The following is a 22,715-nucleotide window of genomic DNA, read 5'->3' on the forward strand; positions in this document are numbered from 1 at the left end:
GTGATGCCACGCCCACTGCGTGAGGAGGCGCTTTTCCCTTGCAGGGCGTGGAGAGCATGCCCCGGTACCTCTCCCGGCTCAGAACGGGGCTTCACTCCGTGCGGCCGACACCAGGTGTCCCCCGAGATAGCCGAGCCAACCGGTCAAGAAGGCAGGGCTTCCCGCCACAGCGCGAGAGCGTCCTGTGGGCCCCCCTCCGTGCGAGAAGGGGCCCTTTGTATCTGCAGCGACTCGAGAGCCATCTTGAGTGCTCTCTGGCCCTCAAAGGAGGCTGGACTCCCTCTCGGCGCCCCCAGAGGTTCCCCGAGATCCCCGTGTCCCCACGAGAGCGGAGCCCCGAGTCTCCAGGCGCGGCTCGACAGCGGCCCCGCCTCGCCTACGCCACCTCTTCTCGAGAGGGGGGCCGCCGGCTTTGCCTCCACTCGACTGGAATCCCTACTTTCCTTCGCACCTCAAAAGGAGGCCTGTCACTTCTCCTGACGCTCCAGAGGAGGCCCCAAGACACCAGTTCTGGCCCCAAGAACGAAGGTCCCCGAGGAAAACCGCAATGGCACATGGGGCCCCATTGCATCGCAGCGAATCGACGGGAAGCCCAGCTGCCCCTGGCAATGGCAAAGGAGGTCGGCACTTCCCAGAGGCAACAAGAGAAGCTCCCTGAGGAGCCTGGCATGGGATCCAGAGAGGCAACCCCCGCCTCCCGCTGCGACTCCAGGAAAAGCACGACCTTCGACCCTGCATTCGAGATGAAGCCCGATTTCCCCTTACTGTGACCCGAGAGAAAGGCTGAGTCCCCGCGGCTCCCTTGATGCCACCCCAGAGATGCCCCGAGAAGCCCATCCGACCTCGAGGGGCACCCCGAGGGTCCTAGCCCTATGCGTGCCGTGCCGCGGACCCTGTGCGCTGCAGCGCCTCCTGGGGAATCCCGAGGCAGCTCCCTCCCCTCGCCGCTCCAAAGGAGGCAACACCACCCCAGTGGGCTAACAGGGGAGACCAGCCAGGGCCCCGCCACAACTCAAGAACCCACCACCGCAAGTCGAGAAAACCCACGTGATGCCACGCCCATTGCGTGAGGAGGCACTTTTCCCGTGCAGGGCATGGAGAGCATGCCCCGGCACCTCTCCCGGCTCAGAACGGGGCTTGACTCCGTGCGGGTGGCACCAGGTTTCCCCCGAGATACCCGTACCAACCCGCCAAGAAGGCAGGGCTTCCCGCCACAGCGCGAGAGCGTCCCGTGGGCCCCCCTCCCTGCGAGAAGGGGCACTTTGTATCTGCAACGACTCGAGAGCCATCCTGAGTGCTCTCTGGCCCTGCAAAGCAGGCTGGACTCCGTCTAGGCAGCCCCAAAGGTTCCCCGAGATCCTCGTGTCCCCACGCGAGTGCAACCCCGAGTCTCCCGGCGCGGCTCGACAGCGACCCCGCCTCTCCTACGCCACCTCTTCTCGAGAGGGGGGCCGCCGGCTTTGCCTCCACTCGACTGGAATTCCTACTTTCCTTCGCACCTGAAGAGGAGGCCTGTCCCTTCTCCTGATGCTCCAGAGGAGGCCCCAAGACAGCAGTTCCGGCCCCAAGTCCAAAGATCCCCAAGGAAGACCGCAATGGCACATGGGGCCCCATTGCATCGCAGCGAATCGACGGGAAGCCCAGCTGCCCCTGGCAATGGTAAAGGAGGCCGGCCGGCACTTCCCAGAGGCAACAAGAGAGGCTCCCTGAGGCGCCTGGCATGGGATCCAGAGAGGCAACCCCCGCCTCCCGCTGCGACTCCAGGAAAAGCACGACCTTCGACCCTGCATTCGAGATGAAGCCCGGTTTCCCCGTCCTGTGACCCGAGAGAAAGGCTGAGTCCCCTCGGCTCCCTTGATGCCACTCCAGAGATGCCCCGAGATGCCCATCCCACCTCGAGGGGCACCCCGAGGGCCCTAGCTCAATGCTTGACGGAGACCCGGTGCACCGCAGCGCCTCCTGGGGAATACCGAGGCGGCTCCCTGCCCTCGCCGCTCCAAAGGAGGCAACACCACCCCACTGGGCTAACAGGGGAGACTGGCCAGGGCCCCGCCACAACTCGAGAACCCACCGCCGCAAGTCGGGAAAACCCACGTGATGCCACGCCCATTGCGTGAGGAGGCACTTTTCCCGTGCAGGGCATGGAGAGCATGCCCCGGCACCTCTCCCGTCTCAGAACGGGGCTTGACTCCGTGCGGGTGACACCAGGTGTCCCCCGAGATACCCGTGCCAACCCGCTAAGAAGGCAGGGCTTCCCGCCACAGCGCGAGAGCGTCCCGTGGGCCCCCCTCCCTGCGAGAAGGGGCCCTTTGTATCTGCAGCGACTCGAGAGCCATCCTGAGTGCTCTCTGGCCCTGCAAAGCAGGCTGGACTCCGTCTAGGCGGCCCCAGAGGTGCCCCGAGATCCCCGTGTCCCCACGCGAGTGGAACCCCGCGTCTCCAGGCACAGTTAGACAGCGATCCCACCTCCCCTACGCCACCTCTTCTCGAGAGGGGGGCCGCCGGCTTTGCCTCCACTCGACGGGAATCCCTACTTTCCTTCGCACCTCAAGAGGAGGCCTGTCACTTCTCCTGACGCTCCAGAGGAGGCCCCAAGACACCAGATCCGGCCCCAAGGCCAAAGGTCCCCAAGGAAGCCCGCAATGGCACATGGGGCCACATTCCATTGCAGCGAATCGACGGGAAGCCCAGCTGCCCCTGGCAATGGCAAGGGAGGCCGGCACTTCCCAGAGGCAACAGGAGAAGCTCCCTGAGGAGCCTGGCATGGGATCCAGAGAGGCAACCCCCGCCTCCCGCTGCGACTCCAGGAAAAGCACGACCTTCGACCCTGCATTCGAGATGAAGCCCGGTTTCCCCTTACTGTGACCCGAGAGAAAGGCTGAGTCCCCGCGGCTCCCTTGATGCCACTCCAGAGATGCCCCGAGATGCCCATCCCACCTCGAGGGGCACCCCGAGGGTCCTAGCTCAATGCTTGCCGCGGACCCGGTGCGCTGCAGCGCCTCCTGGGGAAACCCAAGGCGGCTCCCTCCCCTCGCCGCTCCATAGGAGGCACCACGACCCCGCTGGGCTAATAGGGGCGACGGGCCAGGGTCCCCGCCGCAACTCGAGAACCCACCGCCGCAAGTCGAGAAACCCCACGTGATGCCACGCCCACTGCGTGAGGAGGCGCTTTTCCCTTGCAGGGCGTGGAGAGCATGCCCCGGTACCTCTCCCGGCTCAGAACGGGGCTTCACTCCGTGCGGCCGACACCAGGTGTCCCCCGAGATAGCCGAGCCAACCGGTCAAGAAGGCAGGGCTTCCCGCCACAGCGCGAGAGCGTCCTGTGGGCCCCCCTCCGTGCGAGAAGGGGCCCTTTGTATCTGCAGCGACTCGAGAGCCATCTTGAGTGCTCTCTGGCCCTCAAAGGAGGCTGGACTCCCTCTCGGCGCCCCCAGAGGTTCCCCGAGATCCCCGTGTCCCCACGAGAGCGGAGCCCCGAGTCTCCAGGCGCGGCTCGACAGCGGCCCCGCCTCGCCTACGCCACCTCTTCTCGAGAGGGGGGCCGCCGGCTTTGCCTCCACTCGACTGGAATCCCTACTTTCCTTCGCACCTCAAAAGGAGGCCTGTCACTTCTCCTGACGCTCCAGAGGAGGCCCCAAGACACCAGTTCTGGCCCCAAGAACGAAGGTCCCCGAGGAAAACCGCAATGGCACATGGGGCCCCATTGCATCGCAGCGAATCGACGGGAAGCCCAGCTGCCCCTGGCAATGGCAAAGGAGGTCGGCACTTCCCAGAGGCAACAAGAGAAGCTCCCTGAGGAGCCTGGCATGGGATCCAGAGAGGCAACCCCCGCCTCCCGCTGCGACTCCAGGAAAAGCACGACCTTCGACCCTGCATTCGAGATGAAGCCCGATTTCCCCTTACTGTGACCCGAGAGAAAGGCTGAGTCCCCGCGGCTCCCTTGATGCCACCCCAGAGATGCCCCGAGAAGCCCATCCGACCTCGAGGGGCACCCCGAGGGTCCTAGCCCTATGCGTGCCGTGCCGCGGACCCTGTGCGCTGCAGCGCCTCCTGGGGAATCCCGAGGCAGCTCCCTCCCCTCGCCGCTCCAAAGGAGGCAACACCACCCCACTGGGCTAACAGGGGAGACCAGCCAGGGCCCCGCCACAACTCAAGAACCCACCACCGCAAGTCGAGAAAACCCACGTGATGCCACGCCCATTGCGTGAGGAGGCACTTTTCCCGTGCAGGGCATGGAGAGCATGCCCCGGCACCTCTCCCGGCTCAGAACGGGGCTTGACTCCGTGCGGGTGGCACCAGGTTTCCCCCGAGATACCCGTACCAACCCGCCAAGAAGGCAGGGCTTCCCGCCACAGCGCGAGAGCGTCCCGTGGGCCCCCCTCCCTGCGAGAAGGGGCACTTTGTATCTGCAACGACTCGAGAGCCATCCTGAGTGCTCTCTGGCCCTGCAAAGCAGGCTGGACTCCGTCTAGGCAGCCCCAAAGGTTCCCCGAGATCCTCGTGTCCCCACGCGAGTGCAACCCCGAGTCTCCCGGCGCGGCTCGACAGCGACCCCGCCTCTCCTACGCCACCTCTTCTCGAGAGGGGGGCCGCCGGCTTTGCCTCCACTCGACTGGAATTCCTACTTTCCTTCGCACCTGAAGAGGAGGCCTGTCCCTTCTCCTGATGCTCCAGAGGAGGCCCCAAGACAGCAGTTCCGGCCCCAAGTCCAAAGATCCCCAAGGAAGACCGCAATGGCACATGGGGCCCCATTGCATCGCAGCGAATCGACGGGAAGCCCAGCTGCCCCTGGCAATGGTAAAGGAGGCCGGCCGGCACTTCCCAGAGGCAACAAGAGAGGCTCCCTGAGGCGCCTGGCATGGGATCCAGAGAGGCAACCCCCGCCTCCCGCTGCGACTCCAGGAAAAGCACGACCTTCGACCCTGCATTCGAGATGAAGCCCGGTTTCCCCGTCCTGTGACCCGAGAGAAAGGCTGAGTCCCCTCGGCTCCCTTGATGCCACTCCAGAGATGCCCCGAGATGCCCATCCCACCTCGAGGGGCACCCCGAGGGCCCTAGCTCAATGCTTGACGGAGACCCGGTGCACCGCAGCGCCTCCTGGGGAATACCGAGGCGGCTCCCTGCCCTCGCCGCTCCAAAGGAGGCAACACCACCCCACTGGGCTAACAGGGGAGACTGGCCAGGGCCCCGCCACAACTCGAGAACCCACCGCCGCAAGTCGGGAAAACCCACGTGATGCCACGCCCATTGCGTGAGGAGGCACTTTTCCCGTGCAGGGCATGGAGAGCATGCCCCGGCACCTCTCCCGTCTCAGAACGGGGCTTGACTCCGTGCGGGTGACACCAGGTGTCCCCCGAGATACCCGTGCCAACCCGCTAAGAAGGCAGGGCTTCCCGCCACAGCGCGAGAGCGTCCCGTGGGCCCCCCTCCCTGCGAGAAGGGGCCCTTTGTATCTGCAGCGACTCGAGAGCCATCCTGAGTGCTCTCTGGCCCTGCAAAGCAGGCTGGACTCCGTCTAGGCGGCCCCAGAGGTGCCCCGAGATCCCCGTGTCCCCACGCGAGTGGAACCCCGCGTCTCCAGGCACAGTTAGACAGCGATCCCACCTCCCCTACGCCACCTCTTCTCGAGAGGGGGGCCGCCGGCTTTGCCTCCACTCGACGGGAATCCCTACTTTCCTTCGCACCTCAAGAGGAGGCCTGTCACTTCTCCTGACGCTCCAGAGGAGGCCCCAAGACACCAGATCCGGCCCCAAGGCCAAAGGTCCCCAAGGAAGCCCGCAATGGCACATGGGGCCACATTCCATTGCAGCGAATCGACGGGAAGCCCAGCTGCCCCTGGCAATGGCAAGGGAGGCCGGCACTTCCCAGAGGCAACAGGAGAAGCTCCCTGAGGAGCCTGGCATGGGATCCAGAGAGGCAACCCCCGCCTCCCGCTGCGACTCCAGGAAAAGCACGACCTTCGACCCTGCATTCGAGATGAAGCCCGGTTTCCCCTTACTGTGACCCGAGAGAAAGGCTGAGTCCCCGCGGCTCCCTTGATGCCACTCCAGAGATGCCCCGAGATGCCCATCCCACCTCGAGGGGCACCCCGAGGGTCCTAGCTCAATGCTTGCCGCGGACCCGGTGCGCTGCAGCGCCTCCTGGGGAAACCCAAGGCGGCTCCCTCCCCTCGCCGCTCCATAGGAGGCACCACGACCCCGCTGGGCTAATAGGGGCGACGGGCCAGGGTCCCCGCCGCAACTCGAGAACCCACCGCCGCAAGTCGAGAAACCCCACGTGATGCCACGCCCACTGCGTGAGGAGGCGCTTTTCCCTTGCAGGGCGTGGAGAGCATGCCCCGGTACCTCTCCCGGCTCAGAACGGGGCTTCACTCCGTGCGGCCGACACCAGGTGTCCCCCGAGATAGCCGTGCCAACCGGTCAAGAAGGCAGGGCTTCCCGCCACAGCGCGAGAGCGTCCTGTGGGCCCCCCTCCGTGCGAGAAGGGGCCCTTTGTATCTGCAGCGACTCGAGAGCCATCTTGAGTGCTCTCTGGCCCTCAAAGGAGGCTGGACTCCCTCTCGGCGCCCCCAGAGGTTCCCCGAGATCCCCGTGTCCCCACGAGAGCGGAGCCCCGAGTCTCCAGGCGCGGCTCGACAGCGACCCCGCCTCGCCTACGCCACCTCTTCTCGAGAGGGGGGCCGCCGGCTTTGCCTCCACTCGACTGGAATCCCTACTTTCCTTCGCACCTCAAAAGGAGGCCTGTCACTTCTCCTGACGCTCCAGAGGAGGCCCCAAGACACCAGTTCTGGCCCCAAGAACGAAGGTCCCCAAGGAAAACCGCAATGGCACATGGGGCCCCATTGCATCGCAGCGAATCGACGGGAAGCCCAGCTGCCCCTGGCAATGGCAAAGGAGGTCGGCACTTCCCAGAGGCAACAAGAGAAGCTCCCTGAGGAGCCTGGCATGGGATCCAGAGAGGCAACCCCCGCCTCCCGCTGCGACTCCAGGAAAAGCACGACCTTCGACCCTGCATTCGAGATGAAGCCCGATTTCCCCTTACTGTGACCCGAGAGAAAGGCTGAGTCCCCGCGGCTCCCTTGATGCCACCCCAGAGATGCCCCGAGAAGCCCATCCGACCTCGAGGGGCACCCCGAGGGTCCTAGCCCTATGCGTGCCGTGCCGCGGACCCTGTGCGCTGCAGCGCCTCCTGGGGAATCCCGAGGCAGCTCCCTCCCCTCGCCGCTCCAAAGGAGGCAACACCACCCCAGTGGGCTAACAGGGGAGACGAGCCAGGGCCCCGCCACAACTCAAGAACCCACCACCGCAAGTCGAGAAAACCCACGTGATGCCACGCCCATTGCGTGAGGAGGCACTTTTCCCGTGCAGGGCATGGAGAGCATGCCCCGGCACCTCTCCCGGATCAGAACGGGGCTTGACTCCGTGCGGGTGGCACCAGGTTTCCCCCGAGATACCCGTACCAACCCGCCAAGAAGGCAGGGCTTCCCGCCACAGCGCGAGAGCGTCCCGTGGGCCCCCCTCCCTGCGAGAAGGGGCACTTTGTATCTGCAACGACTCGAGAGCCATCCTGAGTGCTCTCTGGCCCTGCAAAGCAGGCTGGACTCCGTCTAGGCAGCCCCAAAGGTTCCCCGAGATCCTCGTGTCCCCACGCGAGTGCAACCCCGAGTCTCCCGGCGCGGCTCGACAGCGACCCCGCCTCTCCTACGCCACCTCTTCTCGAGAGGGGGGCCGCCGGCTTTGCCTCCACTCGACTGGAATTCCTACTTTCCTTCGCACCTGAAGAGGAGGCCTGTCCCTTCTCCTGATGCTCCAGAGGAGGCCCCAAGACAGCAGTTCCGGCCCCAAGTCCAAAGATCCCCAAGGAAGACCGCAATGGCACATGGGGCCCCATTGCATCGCAGCGAATCGACGGGAAGCCCAGCTGCCCCTGGCAATGGTAAAGGAGGCCGGCCGGCACTTCCCAGAGGCAACAAGAGAGGCTCCCTGAGGCGCCTGGCATGGGATCCAGAGAGGCAACCCCCGCCTCCCGCTGCGACTCCAGGAAAAGCACGACCTTCGACCCTGCATTCGAGATGAAGCCCGGTTTCCCCGTCCTGTGACCCGAGAGAAAGGCTGAGTCCCCTCGGCTCCCTTGATGCCACTCCAGAGATGCCCCGAGATGCCCATCCCACCTCGAGGGGCACCCCGAGGGCCCTAGCTCAATGCTTGACGGAGACCCGGTGCACCGCAGCGCCTCCTGGGGAATACCGAGGCGGCTCCCTGCCCTCGCCGCTCCAAAGGAGGCAACACCACCCCACTGGGCTAACAGGGGAGACTGGCCAGGGCCCCGCCACAACTCGAGAACCCACCGCCGCAAGTCGGGAAAACCCACGTGATGCCACGCCCATTGCGTGAGGAGGCACTTTTCCCGTGCAGGGCATGGAGAGCATGCCCCGGCACCTCTCCCGTCTCAGAACGGGGCTTGACTCCGTGCGGGTGACACCAGGTGTCCCCCGAGATACCTGTGCCAACCCGCTAAGAAGGCAGGGCTTCCCGCCACAGCGCGAGAGCGTCCCGTGGGCCCCCCTCCCTGCGAGAAGGGGCCCTTTGTATCTGCAGCGACTCGAGAGCCATCCTGAGTGCTCTCTGGCCCTGCAAAGCAGGCTGGACTCCGTCTAGGCGGCCCCAGAGGTGCCCCGAGATCCCCGTGTCCCCACGCGAGTGGAACCCCGCGTCTCCAGGCACAGTTAGACAGCGATCCCACCTCCCCTACGCCACCTCTTCTCGAGAGGGGGGCCGCCGGCTTTGCCTCCACTCGACGGGAATCCCTACTTTCCTTCGCACCTCAAGAGGAGGCCTGTCACTTCTCCTGACGCTCCAGAGGAGGCCCCAAGACACCAGATCCGGCCCCAAGGCCAAAGGTCCCCAAGGAAGCCCGCAATGGCACATGGGGCCACATTCCATTGCAGCGAATCGACGGGAAGCCCAGCTGCCCCTGGCAATGGCAAGGGAGGCCGGCACTTCCCAGAGGCAACAGGAGAAGCTCCCTGAGGAGCCTGGCATGGGATCCAGAGAGGCAACCCCCGCCTCCCGCTGCGACTCCAGGAAAAGCACGACCTTCGACCCTGCATTCGAGATGAAGCCCGGTTTCCCCTTACTGTGACCCGAGAGAAAGGCTGAGTCCCCGCGGCTCCCTTGATGCCACTCCAGAGATGCCCCGAGATGCCCATCCCACCTCGAGGGGCACCCCGAGGGTCCTAGCTCAATGCTTGCCGCGGACCCGGTGCGCTGCAGCGCCTCCTGGGGAAACCCAAGGCGGCTCCCTCCCCTCGCCGCTCCATAGGAGGCACCACGACCCCGCTGGGCTAATAGGGGCGACGGGCCAGGGTCCCCGCCGCAACTCGAGAACCCACCGCCGCAAGTCGAGAAACCCCACGTGATGCCACGCCCACTGCGTGAGGAGGCGCTTTTCCCTTGCAGGGCGTGGAGAGCATGCCCCGGTACCTCTCCCGGCTCAGAACGGGGCTTCACTCCGTGCGGCCGACACCAGGTGTCCCCCGAGATAGCCGAGCCAACCGGTCAAGAAGGCAGGGCTTCCCGCCACAGCGCGAGAGCGTCCTGTGGGCCCCCCTCCGTGCGAGAAGGGGCCCTTTGTATCTGCAGCGACTCGAGAGCCATCTTGAGTGCTCTCTGGCCCTCAAAGGAGGCTGGACTCCCTCTCGGCGCCCCCAGAGGTTCCCCGAGATCCCCGTGTCCCCACGAGAGCGGAGCCCCGAGTCTCCAGGCGCGGCTCGACAGCGACCCCGCCTCGCCTACGCCACCTCTTCTCGAGAGGGGGGCCGCCGGCTTTGCCTCCACTCGACTGGAATCCCTACTTTCCTTCGCACCTCAAAAGGAGGCCTGTCACTTCTCCTGACGCTCCAGAGGAGGCCCCAAGACACCAGTTCTGGCCCCAAGAACGAAGGTCCCCAAGGAAAACCGCAATGGCACATGGGGCCCCATTGCATCGCAGCGAATCGACGGGAAGCCCAGCTGCCCCTGGCAATGGCAAAGGAGGTCGGCACTTCCCAGAGGCAACAAGAGAAGCTCCCTGAGGAGCCTGGCATGGGATCCAGAGAGGCAACCCCCGCCTCCCGCTGCGACTCCAGGAAAAGCACGACCTTCGACCCTGCATTCGAGATGAAGCCCGATTTCCCCTTACTGTGACCCGAGAGAAAGGCTGAGTCCCCGCGGCTCCCTTGATGCCACCCCAGAGATGCCCCGAGAAGCCCATCCGACCTCGAGGGGCACCCCGAGGGTCCTAGCCCTATGCGTGCCGTGCCGCGGACCCTGTGCGCTGCAGCGCCTCCTGGGGAATCCCGAGGCAGCTCCCTCCCCTCGCCGCTCCAAAGGAGGCAACACCACCCCAGTGGGCTAACAGGGGAGACCAGCCAGGGCCCCGCCACAACTCAAGAACCCACCACCGCAAGTCGAGAAAACCCACGTGATGCCACGCCCATTGCGTGAGGAGGCACTTTTCCCGTGCAGGGCATGGAGAGCATGCCCCGGCACCTCTCCCGGCTCAGAACGGGGCTTGACTCCGTGCGGGTGGCACCAGGTTTCCCCCGAGATACCCGTACCAACCCGCCAAGAAGGCAGGGCTTCCCGCCACAGCGCGAGAGCGTCCCGTGGGCCCCCCTCCCTGCGAGAAGGGGCACTTTGTATCTGCAACGACTCGAGAGCCATCCTGAGTGCTCTCTGGCCCTGCAAAGCAGGCTGGACTCCGTCTAGGCAGCCCCAAAGGTTCCCCGAGATCCTCGTGTCCCCACGCGAGTGCAACCCCGTGTCTCCCAGCGCGGCTCGACAGCGACCCCGCCTCTCCTACGCCACCTCTTCTCGAGAGGGGGGCCGCCGGCTTTGCCTCCACTCGACTGGAATTCCTACTTTCCTTCGCACCTGAAGAGGAGGCCTGTCCCTTCTCCTGATGCTCCAGAGGAGGCCCCAAGACAGCAGTTCCGGCCCCAAGTCCAAAGATCCCCAAGGAAGACCGCAATGGCACATGGGGCCCCATTGCATCGCAGCGAATCGACGGGAAGCCCAGCTGCCCCTGGCAATGGTAAAGGAGGCCGGCCGGCACTTCCCAGAGGCAACAAGAGAGGCTCCCTGAGGCGCCTGGCATCGGATCCAGAGAGGCAACCCCCGCCTCCCGCTGCGACTCCAGGAAAAGCACGACCTTCGACCCTGCATTCGAGATGAAGCCCGGTTTCCCCGTCCTGTGACCCGAGAGAAAGGCTGAGTCCCCTCGGCTCCCTTGATGCCACTCCAGAGATGCCCCGAGATGCCCATCCCACCTCGAGGGGCACCCAGAGGGCCCTAGCTCAATGCTTGACGGAGACCCGGTGCACCGCAGCGCCTCCTGGGGAATACCGAGGCGGCTCCCTGCCCTCGCCGCTCCAAAGGAGGCAACACCACCCCACTGGGCTAACAGGGGAGACTGGCCAGGGCCCCGCCACAACTCGAGAACCCACCCTCCGCAAGTCGAGAAAACACACGTGATGCCACGCCCATTGCGTGAGGAGGCACTTTTCCCGTGCAGGGCATGGAGAGCATGCCCCGGCACCTCTCCCGTCTCAGAACGGGGCTTGACTCCGTGCGGGTGACACCAGGTGTCCCCCGAGATACCCGTGCCAACCCGCTAAGGAGGCAGGGCTTCCCGCCACAGCGCGAGAGCGTCCCGTGGGCCCCCCTCCCTGCGAGAAGGGGCCCTTTGTATCTGCAGCGACTCGAGAGCCATCCTGAGTGCTCTCTGGCCCTGCAGAGCAGGCTGGACTCCGTCTAGGCGGCCCCAGAGGTGCCCCGAGATCCCCGTGTCCCCACGCGAGTGGAACCCCGCGTCTCCAGGCACAGTTAGACAGCGATCCCACCTCCCCTACGCCACCTCTTCTCGAGAGGGGGGCCGCCGGCTTTGCCTCCACTCGACGGGAATCCCTACTTTCCTTCGCACCTCAAGAGGAGGCCTGTCACTTCTCCTGACGCTCCAGAGGAGGCCCCAAGACACCAGATCCGGCCCCAAGGCCAAAGGTCCCCAAGGAAGTCCGCAATGGCACATGGGGCCACATTCCATTGCAGCGAATCGACGGGAAGCCCAGCTGCCCCTGGCAATGGCAAGGGAGGCCGGCACTTCCCAGAGGCAACAGGAGAAGCTCCCTGAGGAGCCTGGCATGGGATCCAGAGAGGCAACCCCCGCCTCCCGCTGCGACTCCAGGAAAAGCACGACCTTCGACCCTGCATTCGAGATGAAGCCCGGTTTCCCCTTACTGTGACCCGAGAGAAAGGCTGAGTCCCCGCGGCTCCCTTGATGCCACTCCAGAGATGCCCCGAGATGCCCATCCCACCTCGAGGGGCACCCCGAGGGTCCTAGCTCAATGCTTGCCGCGGACCCGGTGCGCTGCAGCGCCTCCTGGGGAAACCCAAGGCGGCTCCCTCCCCTCGCCGCTCCATAGGAGGCACCACGACCCCGCTGGGCTAATAGGGGCGACGGGCCAGGGTCCCCGCCGCAACTCGAGAACCCACCGCCGCAAGTCGAGAAACCCCACGTGATGCCACGCCCACTGCGTGAGGAGGCGCTTTTCCCTTGCAGGGCGTGGAGAGCATGCCCCGGTACCTCTCCCGGCTCAGAACGGGGCTTCACTCCGTGCGGCCGACACCAGGTGTCCCCCGAGATAGCCGAGCCAACCGGTCAAGAAGGCAGGGCTTCCCGCCACAGCGCGAGAGCGTCCTGTGGGCCCCCCTCCGTGCGAGAAGGGGCCCTTTGTATCTGCAGCGACTCGAGAGCCATCTTGAGTGCTCTCTGGCCCTCAAAGGAGGCTGGACTCCCTCTCGGCGCCCCCAGAGGTTCCCCGAGATCCCCGTGTCCCCACGAGAGCGGAGCCCCGAGTCTCCAGGCGCGGCTCGACAGCGGCCCCGCCTCGCCTACGCCACCTCTTCTCGAGAGGGGGGCCGCCGGCTTTGCCTCCACTCGACTGGAATCCCTACTTTCCTTCGCACCTCAAAAGGAGGCCTGTCACTTCTCCTGACGCTCCAGAGGAGGCCCCAAGACACCAGTTCTGGCCCCAAGAACGAAGGTCCCCGAGGAAAACCGCAATGGCACATGGGGCCCCATTGCATCGCAGCGAATCGACGGGAAGCCCAGCTGCCCCTGGCAATGGCAAAGGAGGTCGGCACTTCCCAGAGGCAACAAGAGAAGCTCCCTGAGGAGCCTGGCATGGGATCCAGAGAGGCAACCCCCGCCTCCCGCTGCGACTCCAGGAAAAGCACGACCTTCGACCCTGCATTCGAGATGAAGCCCGATTTCCCCTTACTGTGACCCGAGAGAAAGGCTGAGTCCCCGAGGCTCCCTTGATGCCACCCCAGAGATGCCCCGAGAAGCCCATCCGACCTCGAGGGGCACCCCGAGGGTCCTAGCCCTATGCGTGCCGTGCCGCGGACCCTGTGCGCTGCAGCGCCTCCTGGGGAATCCCGAGGCAGCTCCCTCCCCTCGCCGCTCCAAAGGAGGCAACACCACCCCAGTGGGCTAACAGGGGAGACCAGCCAGGGCCCCGCCACAACTCAAGAACCCACCACCGCAAGTCGAGAAAACCCACGTGATGCCACGCCCATTGCGTGAGGAGGCACTTTTCCCGTGCAGGGCATGGAGAGCATGCCCCGGCACCTCTCCCGGCTCAGAACGGGGCTTGACTCCGTGCGGGTGGCACCAGGTTTCCCCCGAGATACCCGTACCAACCCGCCAAGAAGGCAGGGCTTCCCGCCACAGCGCGAGAGCGTCCCGTGGGCCCCCCTCCCTGCGAGAAGGGGCACTTTGTATCTGCAACGACTCGAGAGCCATCCTGAGTGCTCTCTGGCCCTGCAAAGCAGGCTGGACTCCGTCTAGGCAGCCCCAAAGGTTCCCCGAGATCCTCGTGTCCCCACGCGAGTGCAACCCCGAGTCTCCCGGCGCGGCTCGACAGCGACCCCGCCTCTCCTACGCCACCTCTTCTCGAGAGGGGGGCCGCCGGCTTTGCCTCCACTCGACTGGAATTCCTACTTTCCTTCGCACCTGAAGAGGAGGCCTGTCCCTTCTCCTGATGCTCCAGAGGAGGCCCCAAGACAGCAGTTCCGGCCCCAAGTCCAAAGATCCCCAAGGAAGACCGCAATGGCACATGGGGCCCCATTGCATCGCAGCGAATCGACGGGAAGCCCAGCTGCCCCTGGCAATGGTAAAGGAGGCCGGCCGGCACTTCCCAGAGGCAACAAGAGAGGCTCCCTGAGGCGCCTGGCATGGGATCCAGAGAGGCAACCCCCGCCTCCCGCTGCGACTCCAGGAAAAGCACGACCTTCGACCCTGCATTCGAGATGAAGCCCGGTTTCCCCGTCCTGTGACCCGAGAGAAAGGCTGAGTCCCCTCGGCTCCCTTGATGCCACTCCAGAGATGCCCCGAGATGCCCATCCCACCTCGAGGGGCACCCCGAGGGCCCTAGCTCAATGCTTGACGGAGACCCGGTGCACCGCAGCGCCTCCTGGGGAATACCGAGGCGGCTCCCTGCCCTCGCCGCTCCAAAGGAGGCAACACCACCCCACTGGGCTAACAGGGGAGACTGGCCAGGGCCCCGCCACAACTCGAGAACCCACCGCCGCAAGTCGGGAAAACCCACGTGATGCCACGCCCATTGCGTGAGGAGGCACTTTTCCCGTGCAGGGCATGGAGAGCATGCCCCGGCACCTCTCCCGTCTCAGAACGGGGCTTGACTCCGTGCGGGTGACACCAGGTGTCCCCCGAGATACCCGTGCCAACCCGCTAAGAAGGCAGGGCTTCCCGCCACAGCGCGAGAGCGTCCCGTGGGCCCCCCTCCCTGCGAGAAGGGGCCCTTTGTATCTGCAGCGACTCGAGAGCCATCCTGAGTGCTCTCTGGCCCTGCAAAGCAGGCTGGACTCCGTCTAGGCGGCCCCAGAGGTGCCCCGAGATCCCCGTGTCCCCACGCGAGTGGAACCCCGCGTCTCCAGGCACAGTTAGACAGCGATCCCACCTCCCCTACGCCACCTCTTCTCGAGAGGGGGGCCGCCGGCTTTGCCTCCACTCGACGGGAATCCCTACTTTCCTTCGCACCTCAAGAGGAGGCCTGTCACTTCTCCTGACGCTCCAGAGGAGGCCCCAAGACACCAGATCCGGCCCCAAGGCCAAAGGTCCCCAAGGAAGCCCGCAATGGCACATGGGGCCACATTCCATTGCAGCGAATCGACGGGAAGCCCAGCTGCCCCTGGCAATGGCAAGGGAGGCCGGCACTTCCCAGAGGCAACAGGAGAAGCTCCCTGAGGAGCCTGGCATGGGATCCAGAGAGGCAACCCCCGCCTCCCGCTGCGACTCCAGGAAAAGCACGACCTTCGACCCTGCATTCGAGATGAAGCCCGGTTTCCCCTTACTGTGACCCGAGAGAAAGGCTGAGTCCCCGCGGCTCCCTTGATGCCACTCCAGAGATGCCCCGAGATGCCCATCCCACCTCGAGGGGCACCCCGAGGGTCCTAGCTCAATGCTTGCCGCGGACCCGGTGCGCTGCAGCGCCTCCTGGGGAAACCCAAGGCGGCTCCCTCCCCTCGCCGCTCCATAGGAGGCACCACGACCCCGCTGGGCTAATAGGGGCGACGGGCCAGGGTCCCCGCCGCAACTCGAGAACCCACCGCCGCAAGTCGAGAAACCCCACGTGATGCCACGCCCACTGCGTGAGGAGGCGCTTTTCCCTTGCAGGGCGTGGAGAGCATGCCCCGGTACCTCTCCCGGCTCAGAACGGGGCTTCACTCCGTGCGGCCGACACCAGGTGTCCCCCGAGATAGCCGTGCCAACCGGTCAAGAAGGCAGGGCTTCCCGCCACAGCGCGAGAGCGTCCTGTGGGCCCCCCTCCGTGCGAGAAGGGGCCCTTTGTATCTGCAGCGACTCGAGAGCCATCTTGAGTGCTCTCTGGCCCTCAAAGGAGGCTGGACTCCCTCTCGGCGCCCCCAGAGGTTCCCCGAGATCCCCGTGTCCCCACGAGAGCGGAGCCCCGAGTCTCCAGGCGCGGCTCGACAGCGACCCCGCCTCGCCTACGCCACCTCTTCTCGAGAGGGGGGCCGCCGGCTTTGCCTCCACTCGACTGGAATCCCTACTTTCCTTCGCACCTCAAAAGGAGGCCTGTCACTTCTCCTGACGCTCCAGAGGAGGCCCCAAGACACCAGTTCTGGCCCCAAGAACGAAGGTCCCCAAGGAAAACCGCAATGGCACATGGGGCCCCATTGCATCGCAGCGAATCGACGGGAAGCCCAGCTGCCCCTGGCAATGGCAAAGGAGGTCGGCACTTCCCAGAGGCAACAAGAGAAGCTCCCTGAGGAGCCTGGCATGGGATCCAGAGAGGCAACCCCCGCCTCCCGCTGCGACTCCAGGAAAAGCACGACCTTCGACCCTGCATTCGAGATGAAGCCCGATTTCCCCTTACTGTGACCCGAGAGAAAGGCTGAGTCCCCGCGGCTCCCTTGATGCCACCCCAGAGATGCCCCGAGAAGCCCATCCGACCTCGAGGGGCACCCCGAGGGTCCTAGCCCTATGCGTGCCGTGCCGCGGACCCTGTGCGCTGCAGCGCCTCCTGGGGAATCCCGAGGCAGCTCCCTCCCCTCGCCGCTCCAAAGGAGGCAACACCACCCCAGTGGGCTAACAGGGGAGACGAGCCAGGGCCCCGCCACAACTCAAGAACCCACCACCGCAAGTCGAGAAAACCCACGTGATGCCACGCCCATTGCGTGAGGAGGCACTTTTCCCGTGCAGGGCATGGAGAGCATGCCCCGGCACCTCTCCCGGATCAGAACGGGGCTTGACTCCGTGCGGGTGGCACCAGGTTTCCCCCGAGATACCCGTACCAACCCGCCAAGAAGGCAGGGCTTCCCGCCACAGCGCGAGAGCGTCCCGTGGGCCCCCCTCCCTGCGAGAAGGGGCACTTTGTATCTGCAACGACTCGAGAGCCATCCTGAGTGCTCTCTGGCCCTGCAAAGCAGGCTGGACTCCGTCTAGGCAGCCCCAAAGGTTCCCCGAGATCCTCGTGTCCCCACGCGAGTGCAACCCCGAGTCTCCCGGCGCGGCTCGACAGCGACCCCGCCTCTCCTACGCCACCTCTTCTCGAGAGGGGGGCCGCCGGCTTTGCCTCCACTCGACTGGAATTCCTACTTTCCTTCGCACCTGAAGAGGAGGCCTGTCCCTTCTCCTGATGCTCCAGAGGAGGCCCCAAGACAGCAGTTCCGGCCCCAAGTCCAAAGATCCCCAAGGAAGACCGCAATGGCACATGGGGCCCCATTGCATCGCAGCGAATCGACGGGAAGCCCAGCTGCCCCTGGCAATGGTAAAGGAGGCCGGCCGGCACTTCCCAGAGGCAACAAGAGAGGCTCCCTGAGGCGCCTGGCATCGGATCCAGAGAGGCAACCCCCGCCTCCCGCTGCGACTCCAGGAAAAGCACGACCTTCGACCCTGCATTCGAGATGAAGCCCGGTTTCCCCGTCCTGTGACCCGAGAGAAAGGCTGAGTCCCCTCGGCTCCCTTGATGCCACTCCAGAGATGCCCCGAGATGCCCATCCCACCTCGAGGGGCACCCCGAGGGCCCTAGCTCAATGCTTGACGGAGACCCGGTGCACCGCAGCGCCTCCTGGGGAATACCGAGGCGGCTCCCTGCCCTCGCCGCTCCAAAGGAGGCAACACCACCCCACTGGGCTAACAGGGGAGACTGGCCAGGGCCCCGCCACAACTCGAGAACCCACCGCCGCAAGTCGGGAAAACCCACGTGATGCCACGCCCATTGCGTGAGGAGGCACTTTTCCCGTGCAGGGCATGGAGAGCATGCCCCGGCACCTCTCCCGTCTCAGAACGGGGCTTGACTCCGTGCGGGTGACACCAGGTGTCCCCCGAGATACCCGTGCCAACCCGCTAAGAAGGCAGGGCTTCCCGCCACAGCGCGAGAGCGTCCCGTGGGCCCCCCTCCCTGCGAGAAGGGGCCCTTTGTATCTGCAGCGACTCGAGAGCCATCCTGAGTGCTCTCTGGCCCTGCAAAGCAGGCTGGACTCCGTCTAGGCGGCCCCAGAGGTGCCCCGAGATCCCCGTGTCCCCACGCGAGTGGAACCCCGCGTCTCCAGGCACAGTTAGACAGCGATCCCACCTCCCCTACGCCACCTCTTCTCGAGAGGGGGGCCGCCGGCTTTGCCTCCACTCGACGGGAATCCCTACTTTCCTTCGCACCTCAAGAGGAGGCCTGTCACTTCTCCTGACGCTCCAGAGGAGGCCCCAAGACACCAGATCCGGCCCCAAGGCCAAAGGTCCCCAAGGAAGCCCGCAATGGCACATGGGGCCACATTCCATTGCAGCGAATCGACGGGAAGCCCAGCTGCCCCTGGCAATGGCAAGGGAGGCCGGCACTTCCCAGAGGCAACAGGAGAAGCTCCCTGAGGAGCCTGGCATGGGATCCAGAGAGGCAACCCCCGCCTCCCGCTGCGACTCCAGGAAAAGCACGACCTTCGACCCTGCATTCGAGATGAAGCCCGGTTTCCCCTTACTGTGACCCGAGAGAAAGGCTGAGTCCCCGCGGCTCCCTTGATGCCACTCCAGAGATGCCCCGAGATGCCCATCCCACCTCGAGGGGCACCCCGAGGGTCCTAGCTCAATGCTTGCCGCGGACCCGGTGCGCTGCAGCGCCTCCTGGGGAAACCCAAGGCGGCTCCCTCCCCTCGCCGCTCCATAGGAGGCACCACGACCCCGCTGGGCTAATAGGGGCGACGGGCCAGGGTCCCCGCCGCAACTCGAGAACCCACCGCCGCAAGTCGAGAAACCCCACGTGATGCCACGCCCACTGCGTGAGGAGGCGCTTTTCCCTTGCAGGGCGTGGAGAGCATGCCCCGGTACCTCTCCCGGCTCAGAACGGGGCTTCACTCCGTGCGGCCGACACCAGGTGTCCCCCGAGATAGCCGTGCCAACCGGTCAAGAAGGCAGGGCTTCCCGCCACAGCGCGAGAGCGTCCTGTGGGCCCCCCTCCGTGCGAGAAGGGGCCCTTTGTATCTGCAGCGACTCGAGAGCCATCTTGAGTGCTCTCTGGCCCTCAAAGGAGGCTGGACTCCCTCTCGGCGCCCCCAGAGGTTCCCCGAGATCCCCGTGTCCCCACGAGAGCGGAGCCCCGAGTCTCCAGGCGCGGCTCGACAGCGACCCCGCCTCGCCTACGCCACCTCTTCTCGAGAGGGGGGCCGCCGGCTTTGCCTCCACTCGACTGGAATCCCTACTTTCCTTCGCACCTCAAAAGGAGGCCTGTCACTTCTCCTGACGCTCCAGAGGAGGCCCCAAGACACCAGTTCTGGCCCCAAGAACGAAGGTCCCCAAGGAAAACCGCAATGGCACATGGGGCCCCATTGCATCGCAGCGAATCGACGGGAAGCCCAGCTGCCCCTGGCAATGGCAAAGGAGGTCGGCACTTCCCAGAGGCAACAAGAGAAGCTCCCTGAGGAGCCTGGCATGGGATCCAGAGAGGCAACCCCCGCCTCCCGCTGCGACTCCAGGAAAAGCACGACCTTCGACCCTGCATTCGAGATGAAGCCCGATTTCCCCTTACTGTGACCCGAGAGAAAGGCTGAGTCCCCGCGGCTCCCTTGATGCCACCCCAGAGATGCCCCGAGAAGCCCATCCGACCTCGAGGGGCACCCCGAGGGTCCTAGCCCTATGCGTGCCGTGCCGCGGACCCTGTGCGCTGCAGCGCCTCCTGGGGAATCCCGAGGCAGCTCCCTCCCCTCGCCGCTCCAAAGGAGGCAACACCACCCCAGTGGGCTAACAGGGGAGACGAGCCAGGGCCCCGCCACAACTCAAGAACCCACCACCGCAAGTCGAGAAAACCCACGTGATGCCACGCCCATTGCGTGAGGAGGCACTTTTCCCGTGCAGGGCATGGAGAGCATGCCCCGGCACCTCTCCCGGATCAGAACGGGGCTTGACTCCGTGCGGGTGGCACCAGGTTTCCCCCGAGATACCCGTACCAACCCGCCAAGAAGGCAGGGCTTCCCGCCACAGCGCGAGAGCGTCCCGTGGGCCCCCCTCCCTGCGAGAAGGGGCACTTTGTATCTGCAACGACTCGAGAGCCATCCTGAGTGCTCTCTGGCCCTGCAAAGCAGGCTGGACTCCGTCTAGGCAGCCCCAAAGGTTCCCCGAGATCCTCGTGTCCCCACGCGAGTGCAACCCCGAGTCTCCCGGCGCGGCTCGACAGCGACCCCGCCTCTCCTACGCCACCTCTTCTCGAGAGGGGGGCCGCCGGCTTTGCCTCCACTCGACTGGAATTCCTACTTTCCTTCGCACCTGAAGAGGAGGCCTGTCCCTTCTCCTGATGCTCCAGAGGAGGCCCCAAGACAGCAGTTCCGGCCCCAAGTCCAAAGATCCCCAAGGAAGACCGCAATGGCACATGGGGCCCCATTGCATCGCAGCGAATCGACGGGAAGCCCAGCTGCCCCTGGCAATGGTAAAGGAGGCCGGCCGGCACTTCCCAGAGGCAACAAGAGAGGCTCCCTGAGGCGCCTGGCATGGGATCCAGAGAGGCAACCCCCGCCTCCCGCTGCGACTCCAGGAAAAGCACGACCTTCGACCCTGCATTCGAGATGAAGCCCGGTTTCCCCGTCCTGTGACCCGAGAGAAAGGCTGAGTCCCCTCGGCTCCCTTGATGCCACTCCAGAGATGCCCCGAGATGCCCATCCCACCTCGAGGGGCACCCCGAGGGCCCTAGCTCAATGCTTGACGGAGACCCGGTGCACCGCAGCGCCTCCTGGGGAATACCGAGGCGGCTCCCTGCCCTCGCCGCTCCAAAGGAGGCAACACCACCCCACTGGGCTAACAGGGGAGACTGGCCAGGGCCCCGCCACAACTCGAGAACCCACCGCCGCAAGTCGGGAAAACCCACGTGATGCCACGCCCATTGCGTGAGGAGGCACTTTTCCCGTGCAGGGCATGGAGAGCATGCCCCGGCACCTCTCCCGTCTCAGAACGGGGCTTGACTCCGTGCGGGTGACACCAGGTGTCCCCCGAGATACCCGTGCCAACCCGCTAAGAAGGCAGGGCTTCCCGCCACAGCGCGAGAGCGTCCCGTGGGCCCCCCTCCCTGCGAGAAGGGGCCCTTTGTATCTGCAGCGACTCGAGAGCCATCCTGAGTGCTCTCTGGCCCTGCAAAGCAGGCTGGACTCCGTCTAGGCGGCCCCAGAGGTGCCCCGAGATCCCCGTGTCCCCACGCGAGTGGAACCCCGCGTCTCCAGGCACAGTTAGACAGCGATCCCACCTCCCCTACGCCACCTCTTCTCGAGAGGGGGGCCGCCGGCTTTGCCTCCACTCGACGGGAATCCCTACTTTCCTTCGCACCTCAAGAGGAGGCCTGTCACTTCTCCTGACGCTCCAGAGGAGGCCCCAAGACACCAGATCCGGCCCCAAGGCCAAAGGTCCCCAAGGAAGCCCGCAATGGCACATGGGGCCACATTCCATTGCAGCGAATCGACGGGAAGCCCAGCTGCCCCTGGCAATGGCAAGGGAGGCCGGCACTTCCCAGAGGCAACAGGAGAAGCTCCCTGAGGAGCCTGGCATGGGATCCAGAGAGGCAACCCCCGCCTCCCGCTGCGACTCCAGGAAAAGCACGACCTTCGACCCTGCATTCGAGATGAAGCCCGGTTTCCCCTTACTGTGACCCGAGAGAAAGGCTGAGTCCCCGCGGCTCCCTTGATGCCACTCCAGAGATGCCCCGAGATGCCCATCCCACCTCGAGGGGCACCCCGAGGGTCCTAGCTCAATGCTTGCCGCGGACCCGGTGCGCTGCAGCGCCTCCTGGGGAAACCCAAGGCGGCTCCCTCCCCTCGCCGCTCCATAGGAGGCACCACGACCCCGCTGGGCTAATAGGGGCGACGGGCCAGGGTCCCCGCCGCAACTCGAGAACCCACCGCCGCAAGTCGAGAAACCCCACGTGATGCCACGCCCACTGCGTGAGGAGGCGCTTTTCCCTTGCAGGGCGTGGAGAGCATGCCCCGGTACCTCTCCCGGCTCAGAACGGGGCTTCACTCCGTGCGGCCGACACCAGGTGTCCCCCGAGATAGCCGTGCCAACCGGTCAAGAAGGCAGGGCTTCCCGCCACAGCGCGAGAGCGTCCTGTGGGCCCCCCTCCGTGCGAGAAGGGGCCCTTTGTATCTGCAGCGACTCGAGAGCCATCTTGAGTGCTCTCTGGCCCTCAAAGGAGGCTGGACTCCCTCTCGGCGCCCCCAGAGGTTCCCCGAGATCCCCGTGTCCCCACGAGAGCGGAGCCCCGAGTCTCCAGGCGCGGCTCGACAGCGACCCCGCCTCGCCTACGCCACCTCTTCTCGAGAGGGGGGCCGCCGGCTTTGCCTCCACTCGACTGGAATCCCTACTTTCCTTCGCACCTCAAAAGGAGGCCTGTCACTTCTCCTGACGCTCCAGAGGAGGCCCCAAGACACCAGTTCTGGCCCCAAGAACGAAGGTCCCCAAGGAAAACCGCAATGGCACATGGGGCCCCATTGCATCGCAGCGAATCGACGGGAAGCCCAGCTGCCCCTGGCAATGGCAAAGGAGGTCGGCACTTCCCAGAGGCAACAAGAGAAGCTCCCTGAGGAGCCTGGCATGGGATCCAGAGAGGCAACCCCCGCCTCCCGCTGCGACTCCAGGAAAAGCACGACCTTCGACCCTGCATTCGAGATGAA

This window comes from Giraffa tippelskirchi, chromosome 14 (assembly GCF_054371585.1).
Source record: "Giraffa tippelskirchi isolate mGirTip1 chromosome 14, T2T-mGirTip1v1.2.pri, whole genome shotgun sequence".
Taxonomy (NCBI): domain Eukaryota; kingdom Metazoa; phylum Chordata; class Mammalia; order Artiodactyla; family Giraffidae; genus Giraffa; species Giraffa tippelskirchi.